This window comes from Mus pahari, chromosome 12, assembly GCF_900095145.1.
Source record: "Mus pahari chromosome 12, PAHARI_EIJ_v1.1, whole genome shotgun sequence".
NCBI lineage: Eukaryota > Metazoa > Chordata > Mammalia > Rodentia > Muridae > Mus > Mus pahari.
Window position 1 is genome coordinate 48194700 of NC_034601.1, and position 9277 is coordinate 48203976.

General features: G+C 37.1%; 1 non-coding gene across 1 annotated transcript; it reads left to right on the top strand.

The window, feature by feature from the left end:
- The first annotated feature begins 272 nt into the window (after positions 1 to 272).
- LOC115065199 lies at positions 273 to 398 on the top strand. The gene has a single exon (XR_003844985.1). It is a non-coding gene; the product is annotated as a small nucleolar RNA SNORA71 (small nucleolar RNA).
- Positions 399 to 9277: the final 8879 nt, after the last annotated feature.

Genomic DNA, 9277 nt, shown 5'->3' on the forward strand with positions numbered 1-9277 from the left:
ATAGTTCCTGAAAATGAATTTAATAGTTAACCCAATAATTGATATTTAGCAGGCTCTAAGCAAATACCAAATACACACAGGAACAACTGAGATCAGACATGGGTCTCTGAAGTCATATTTGCTGAACAATGTTTACAAGGCACAGTGAGACGTCATAATGTAATCTATCCGTTTGAAATCTGCATTAGGCTAAAGTACCCATTCCCCAATGCTGGATAATGTCTTAGCTTTCAAGCCACACAGAACTACTAAGAAGAAATAGGTTCTCCTCTCTCTGAAAGTAATCATGGTCTTTTGTGCCCTGGTCATTGATACTGCAGAGAAAGTATGTTGAAAGCCTTTCCTGATGTCTGGAAGGTCTGCTCCTGTCCTTGCCAAACGCTGCTATTTTCAGCACATGTCACACACGGTCTCTTTATGTGATGGCTGTTGACACCAGGCTCACTGCATGCCATCTTGCAGCACTAGGCAGAAACCTTGGAGCCTTATGAAAGGGAGGTCAAAGCAGGCATCTGACTTGGGGAATTTTGCTTTGTGACTTAGCTATGCAATTCTTTCATAAGCTCCAGGTGTCTACTCCCTTCGAACAGCCTTCCCAGGCTTCCATTGCTGCTTTAGATGGGAGACCTCAAGTAGCCTTATGGGAGGAGAAGGCTGACTACCCCTTTTTGCCTCCCAGGTGTTAGTAGACACACCAGAGTGCGAGGAAGTGGGCAGCAAGCACAGCGTCCAAAGTGAACCTGGAGACACAGCCTACTTATATCACCATGGATCAGCTTTTTACTCTACTTGGTAATTGTTTAAGATATGGGAGACTCAAGCGTACAAATTGTAACACCAACACCCCTTTTCCTGTGCCCATGTCCATTTGCTGGTTCCTGAATTACTATAGTGAAAAGAGACTCTCCATTGAATTTGTTAACTTTTTTGCTACCTCCTCAACAACTGTACAATAAACCTTATGGCTTAATGAAAAAGGAAGTAGTGAAAAATGCATAAGTAGAAAATATAAGGATGGATTCATGCATATATAAATAGATGAATGATAAGAAGGAATTTATCAGCAGAATTGGCACATAAGCTAACTGAGACTGTGAATTCCCATATCCTATGGGAAATCATATGCTATCTGGAAACACTGGGATGTTGGTAGTAATGTGGTTGAGTCCGTATCTAAAAGTCTACATACCAGGAAAGCTTAACTCCCACCCAAAGATGAAAAGATAGAGAACCTATATCAATGTCTTCTGGCTAAATGCACTAGGGTCCACAGGTCAGAGATTCTGCAATTATGAAACCCAAGGATAGGAGGAGGTTCCAGCTTCCAAGAAAAAGAGAGAAAGAAACTTCTTTTGCAGAGCCTTTCAATTTCTGTCTGAGGTCTCCTGAATCAAAGGAAACACCCACCAGTTTCTTCTGGAAATACCTTGGCAGACACTACTAAGAAATGCATATAGTTTTATAATGAAGGGAGAGCAGTGCTTGAAATTAACCATCACTGATAACTGGAGATGTACCTCAATAACTCGCTACCATAATCTCTTCCTAGCTCTTTTAAACTTTAAATGAACTCTCTTGATGATCACACATCCTAGGAGATAATGCAAAATCAAATGAGAGTGTATGGATATTTTTAAATGGGTCAGTCTATTCCCCACTTCAAAATTAAGAACCCCACCACCACCACCACGGGTGACTTAGAAGCTCTGTTTGTATTGTATCACATGTCTCTACTGACATAACCCCAAACAACTGTATTTGTCCCTATGCCTCAATTCCTTAAATTTCCATCAAGGAAACAATTACAAACAATTTGCTTTTTCTTAAAGATTTTGTTCATGTATGTATTTATTTACTTACTCATTTACTTATGTATGTATGTAGTTATTTATTTATTTATTCATATTCACTTTACCTTCCCATCACAGCCACCCTCTATCCTACCTTTCCAGTTCCACCCTTACAAATCCCTCTCCTCATTGTTCCACATCTCTTTGAAGAAGGGAAGGCCTTCTTGGGTATTAACCCATCCTGGGACTTATAGGCCTGGAAGGACTAGGTACATCCTCTCCCAGTGAGGTCCAACCAGGCATTCCAGGTAGGGTAAGGAAAGTCAATGAGAGGAAACAGAGTCAGAGACAGACCCATTCCACTTGTTAGTGGGCAAACATGAAGACCAAGCTGCACATTTGCTAAAAATGCATAAGGGGTCTAGGTCGAGCTTCTGCCTGCCCCCTGGTTGGTGGTCCAGGCTCTGTGAGACCAACTGGATCCCAGGTTTGTTGACTCTGGATCTTTTTGTGCTGTTCCTGACCCCTCCAACTTTCTCACTGTTATCCCCCCACACATTCACAAGGCTCCCTGAATAGCTTGGAAAAAAAAAGAAAAAAAGATTAGATGCTCTTCATGTCAATAAACTCCCACTTGATTCTGCTTGGAAAAATACCTACTGAAGATGCAACATATCTTTGTTTACATACTGTGCTTGCATTTCGGTTACAGAGGCAGCAATTGGAAGCAGGAGCATTAGTAATTCTACCCTACTAGCTGGCTCTAGGAAAACCTGAGATCAAGGCATGTTTATATTAGTAATGACAAAAACATGTAATTACATGACACTTCACATTTTGTTGCTTAAACTTTTCTGCTATATTAGGACAAGGTTTATTAAACAAGCAAGAGCCACAAAACAATATTTAGTTTTGTATGCTGCATGATTATCTTGCTGAAAATGAACTTGACTTAATTTTTACAAGGAGATAATAATGGATCAATTTGCATTCTTTACATGATAAACACCAGTTGAGCAAGAACCATTAGTTAGAAATGCAGTCTTTTTCCCACTGGATAGTTTTAGCTCCCTTGTCAAAGATCAAGTGACCATAGGTGTGTAGGTTTATTTCTGGGTCTTCAATTCTATTACATTGATCTACCTGTCTGTCGCTATACCAGTACCATGCAGTTTGTATCACAATTGTTCTGTAGTACAGCTTGAGGTCAGGTATGTTGATTCCACCAAAGGTTCTTTTATTGCTGAGAATAGTTTTTGCTATCCTAGGTTTTTTTGTTATTCCAGATGAATTTGCAAATTGCCCTTTCTAAGTCTGTGAAGAATTGAGCTGGAATTTTGATGGGGATTGCATTGAATCTGTAGATTGCTTTCTGCAGGATAGCCATTTTTACTATGTTAATCCTGCCAATCCATGAGCATAGGCGATCTTTCCATCTTCTGAGAGTTTCTTCAATTTCTTTCTTCAGAGACTTGAAGTTCTTGTCATACAGATCTTTCACTTCCTTAGAGTCACACCAAGGTATTTTATATTATTTGTGACTATTGTGAAGGGTTTTGTTTCCCTAATTTCTTTCGCCTCCTGTTTATCCTTTGTGTAGAGAAAGGCCACTGATTTGTTTAAGTTAACTTTATATCCAGCTACTACACTGAAGTTGTTTATCAGGTTTAAGAGTTCTCTGGTGGAAGTTTTAAGGTCACTTATATATACGATCATATCATCTGCAATTAGTGATATTTTGACTTTGTCCTTACCAAATGGTCTCCCCTTGATCTCCTTTTGTTGTGTAGTTGCTCTGGCTAGACTTCAAGTACTATATTGAATAGGTAAGGAGAAAGGGGGGCAGCCTTGTCTTGTCCCTGATTTTAGTGGGGTTGCTTCCAGCTTCTCTCCATTTAGTTTGATGTTGGCTACTAGTCTGGTGTATATAGCTTTTATTATTTTTAGGTATTTCCATGTATTTATAGTCTTCTATGTATGTCCTGAACAGTAACCTAAATCTTCAAGCTAGCTTGCAGCATTGATACAGTATTTGTTATGTAATCCTTACCTTCAATGTTCTTTGATTTTTTATTAGATATTTTCTTTATTCATATTTTAAATGCTATCCTGAAAGTTCCCTATACCCTCCCCCCGCCCTGCTCCCCTACCCACCCACTCCCACTTCTTGGCCCTGGCATTCCCCTGTACTTGGACATATAAAGTTTGCAAGACCAAGGGGCCTCTCTTCCTAATGATGGCTGACTGATTAGGCCATCTTCTGCTACATTTGCAGCTACAGACATGAGCTCTGGGGAATACTGGTTAGTTCATATTGTTGTTCCACCTATAGGGTTGTAGACCCCTTCAGCTCCTTGGGTACTTTCTCTAGCTCCTCCATTGTGGCCCCTGTTTTCCATCCAATTGATGACTGTGAGCATCCACTTCTGTGTTTGCCAGGCATTGCCATAGCCTCACATGAGATGGCTATATCAAGGTCCTTTAAGCAAAATCAGGCTGGCATATGCAACAGTGTCTGGGCTTGGTGGCTGATTATGGAATGGATCCCTGGGTGGGGTAGTCTCTGGATGGTCCATCCTTTCATCTTAGCTCCACACCTTTTCTCTGTAACTCCTTTCATAGGTATTTTGTTCTCTTTTTTAAGGAGGAATGAAGTAACCATGCATTGGTATTCCTTCTTCTTGATTTTCTTGTGTTTTGCAAATGTATGTTGGGTATTCTAAGTTTATGGGCTAATATCCACTTATCAGTGAGTGCATATCAAGTGACTTCTTTTGTGATTGGTTTACCTCACTCAGGATGATATTCTCCTGATACATCTATTTGCCCAAGAATTTCATAAATCATTGTTTTTAAAAAGCTGAGTAGTACTCCATTGTGTAAATGTACCTCATTTTCTGTATTCATTCCTCTGTTGAGGGACATCTAGGCTCGTTCCAGCTTCTGGCTATTATAGATAAGGCTGCTATGAACATAGTGGGACATGTGTCCTTATTATGAGTTGGAAGATCTTCTGGGTATATGCCCAGGAGAGGTATTGCTGGATCTTCTGGTAGTACTATGTCCAATTTTCTGACTCACTGACTTCCAGAGTGGTTGTACATTTTAAGAATGTTTTTATTTATAATAATTTATTCAACTCTGAGTCATATTTGTTGAACTAACACTAATAGATTCAAATTTATTTCCTTTAGTTTACATCTAGTATATTTAGACAAAAATTACTAATGAAGGGTCATATCCTAGTACTGTGACAGAATTGAGGACAGCGACAGAAGTTTCACAGACAATATATGAAGTATGTTAGTTGAATAAAAGAGACTAAGAACACTCAAAATAGCACTAATAAAGTGTACTATCATATTTTCTGTACACTGTAAGAAGCCAAATGGTCAGTTATGCCTTGCCACTTAGGTTTGGTGTTTAAGTTGAAGTTTTGTGTCTATTACTGTACTAAATCACATGAACAAAAAATGAGTTGAAAAGGAAAGTCTTTATTTCAACCCCCAGTTCCACATTACCATATATTATCACGGGAAGCCAAAACAGAAACTTGAGGTAGGAGCTAAAGAATTTGTACTGTTACTAACTGGCTTGCTCCAGATGATATAATCCATCTCCATTTTTTATAGCACCTAGGATCATCATCCCAGAAATATCAACCCTCAAAAGTCCTCTGGACCCTCACACAGTGTTCACTAATCAAGTGGCTGTACCACAGGCTCCCCTCCATACTAAGCTGGTATTTACTCAATTGATATTCTTTCTACCAAAATGGCTCCACTTGTATGGAACTGACATAAAACAGCCAGCACATTTGGGCTATTTGGAGAGTGCAGCAAGAGAAGTTTTAAGGGCTTCACATATAGGTGGAATGCATCAGATGGCCACATATACCTGATGGGTGAGATGGATTGTATCCCAAAATGTGTACATGTCAGTGGTTGGAGATAACAAAGATTTATAGTCTGAGGACACTGGAATCTAAACAAGTGGGCTCTGTGAAAGGAAACTCTCATAAACAGAAGATAAGTAATTACTTTTCTATAGGAAATAGGTACATTATTCTCAGCATTAACTAACTAATTAAAAGTAAATAGGTAGAGATGAGTTGAAGAAAATCAGCTTGATGTCCAAGGCATTGAAAGCAAATTGCCCTTTCAATGTTCTCTTTGGAAAATTGAAACAAAATAACTGTTGAGTTTTGGATGCCAACATCTCTCTGTGTTTAGAGGGAAAACGTCCAAGATTAATTTCAAACCTTAGTAAAAAAGAAAAGAAAATGGTGTTACATTTTACAGTTATTAGAAAATATCACTGGTGTGAGGTTAGACAGCTCTCTTGGCTTCCTTCCCTTGTGTTTCAGACTTGAAAAGTCTGCCATTGATATATTTGTTACAACTACGTTTTTGGTCCTTCCTTTTTTATCATTTATCTCTATTTTAGTAACTCCTATTTCCTATATATCTGCATTTATCTGAGTATGTTTTTTTTTCCTAAGTTATAACTAGTAGTTCAACAGGCAAATACATTTAAAAATATTTGATGTATCTAACACTATAGGATACATGGTATATTACCTATAGAGTAAATCAGTAAGGAAGCATAGAATTTGAATTACTATATTATATTAATCATGTGAAGTGACAATCAGTGACTAAGACCATTCATGAATTCATCAAAGAACTTTGTGGGGAGCCATAGAAACTTGAAGGGTGGAAAGGAAAATGTTTTGTTTGTGCATGTGAGACTCACTAGTCACTGAGTAAAGCATAAGAAGAAGAAGAAAAAAAGAAGAAGAATCATGCTGACACAGAATAATATAAAGTCTTAGGTTTTGTGGTTAGAGAAAAGTACTTTCAATTTCGGCAGGATTCCCGTTTGGAAGAGAATGAGAAGATAAAAATAGGGGAAACAAACTTGCTTTAGAGCAAGTGAATAGGTGGAAAAATTCACCCAAAGAACTAATTTACAATAAAGACAAATGCCAGATACAGCAATGCAAAAGGCATATACTTAAAGGTTAGGGGTTTCTCCCATCTATTAGAGTGGCTTGTGTTTTTAATCAATAAGCATCCCCATGAGACCATTTTTCACAAAGTATATTTTTACAGGTTCTGAGGATGAGTTTCAACAACTTTATCAAGAAATTGGGGCAAGAATGCAAGGTAACCACATAAATGAAAATATTTTTGTGCTCCCTTGATTGCTATGATAAAGCCTCATGACCTAACAAGCTGGTCAGAAAGTCATTGTGCCCAATGATCTTGCATGTTAGTCCTGGATTGTGTATTGAACGAATCTTCTCAAAAGTTAATACAATACTAAATAGACAGTATGAAAGTCTCTCAAGACCAAATAAGAACCAACTCACTGATCTAGGGGTATATCACTAATGTTGTATAATCTGCCCCACTTCAGCTCCCAAGCACTTTAATTTACTTTTCTTAGTTAGCACTGTCACCAAATCCTTACTTATAAAGATTAATCTATGCTATTAGAATAATAATTGTGATTAAAAGCAAATTTTGCTTATTTTCAGAAAATGCCATTGCAAAATGAGGACATATATTGAGTTGATCTATTAATACATCTAGAGTGTTTTCCAGATGGGCTTAAAATAAAAATTAGGAGGAAGAGGGAACAAAATGATTTTACGTATCACAGTGAGTATGTATCACTTGAGAGGCAATGTGACAAAATAGGGAAGAATACAAAGCCACTCTACTTCTGCTCATTCTGAATTATTTCCTCCCCGCTGTGATTTGGCAGGGTCTTTTACTTGCCTGGTGTACCTTTTATTTCTCTATGAAGGTATTGGTACTGTCTTTGGTTGTTATGAGGATGAATAGTATGTTCTCTTTGTTATGAGAATTTGGTAAGCATCTCCTGAATTCATCCATTCTTAGTACAGAAATATGATTTATTAAATGCTCAATAAATACCCTTCATAAGCCGTCCCTGTTTCTTTTATTATTCTCATTTCGAACATGAAAACAAAGCTTTGTGATTTCCCATTTCCGAGGACCAGAGAGTATAACAAAACTTAAAAGATTTCATAATGTTCTCAAAATGTCATTTTATCTTTCCAGAATCTTTGAAATCTGGTACTTTAAGCACATCCTTTTGTATCAAAGACTCTCAAACCTAAAGAAAATATGAAAGAGGAGGGAAAAGGGTCTACATTTTATAAAATACAATGTATTTCAAAATAGGTCTCAGATAGTCAATAAACAATACCTTCTGTACTAGTAAATTATATACCTTCTGTGAAGTGTAAAATCTTGCCCACAACATTTTCTATTTAGTATCAACAACTTATAAGCATATTGCAGCAAAAGTTTTATCTTGTTATAAATATTTTCCAACTATCTGCTTCTTTATTACATTTTTATTAAATAAAACTTCCCCTTCTCTTATTGCAGGAGTCACACTTAAACAGTGCAGTGACATTTACAGTTTAAAATGCATATAAGGTAACATGAATCTGATTGGGGATGGAGGGAGTGCATATGGAGACTTGGAACAAGTGTGATATAGCCAAGTTCAAAATGCTCTCAGCATTGCTCAAGATATTCCATGGTAGGAGGGAAAATGCAACATATTGCATTTGTACACACTTGAGCATGAAAATGCCACAGCCTATTCATAGGCAGCAGGTGTTAAATTACAGGAGTGTGCATTGTTCATATGTTATTTATGTCTTTCAAGTTTGTTTGACATTACAGAAACACTGTGTCTGAAATTCATGAACTATATTGGAAGCATTTATTTGTTCTTTAAAATTGTATATATTTTTTTCTTTTTCTAATGCCTGTCAGAAAAAAAAAAGTAGCTGTAAGCTCATCTACATATCCTTTTAACACCAAATGCTATGCAAAGAGAAGAAAAATTAGCAGGATGGGATTTGTTTGCATTTGTAGCTCCGTACTATCATTTCTGTGATTTGTGTGGTGTCAAATAGGAGGATTTAGTTCATTTGCTTTAAAATGGAGTGACCACATTTATAACAACATGCAGAGAAGGAGAAATTCAAGGACACAGCAATTGTTGAAAGATGAAAATGAATAAATTCAATCCTCTCCATTTTAAGAGCATATGTGACATTTTAGACTGCTAACTTACAATGCAGTTCCCTGTACAGAGCTAAAAGTAAAGTATGGGTTAGTTCTGCTAAAGAATTTTGAATGTACACTTATGTTTAAACTGTACAGCTGTACACACATAAAGTATGAAAATTAATTGACCATAATTAGTAAAGTTTCCCTCTTTCATACATATTTTTCATTTTTTCCATCTAATTTTCTGTAAATTAGAAAAAGTAGTCCACTAACATAGGCTGGAAGAATTTTTAATGATTTTTATGCATAGGAGCAAAACATACAGAACATAGCCCAGAAAAGTATAGAGAGCTCTGTTGTGAGGATGTGGGATTGTATGCGTGTGTGTGTGTGTGTGTGTGTGTGTGTGTGTGTGTGTGTGTGTGT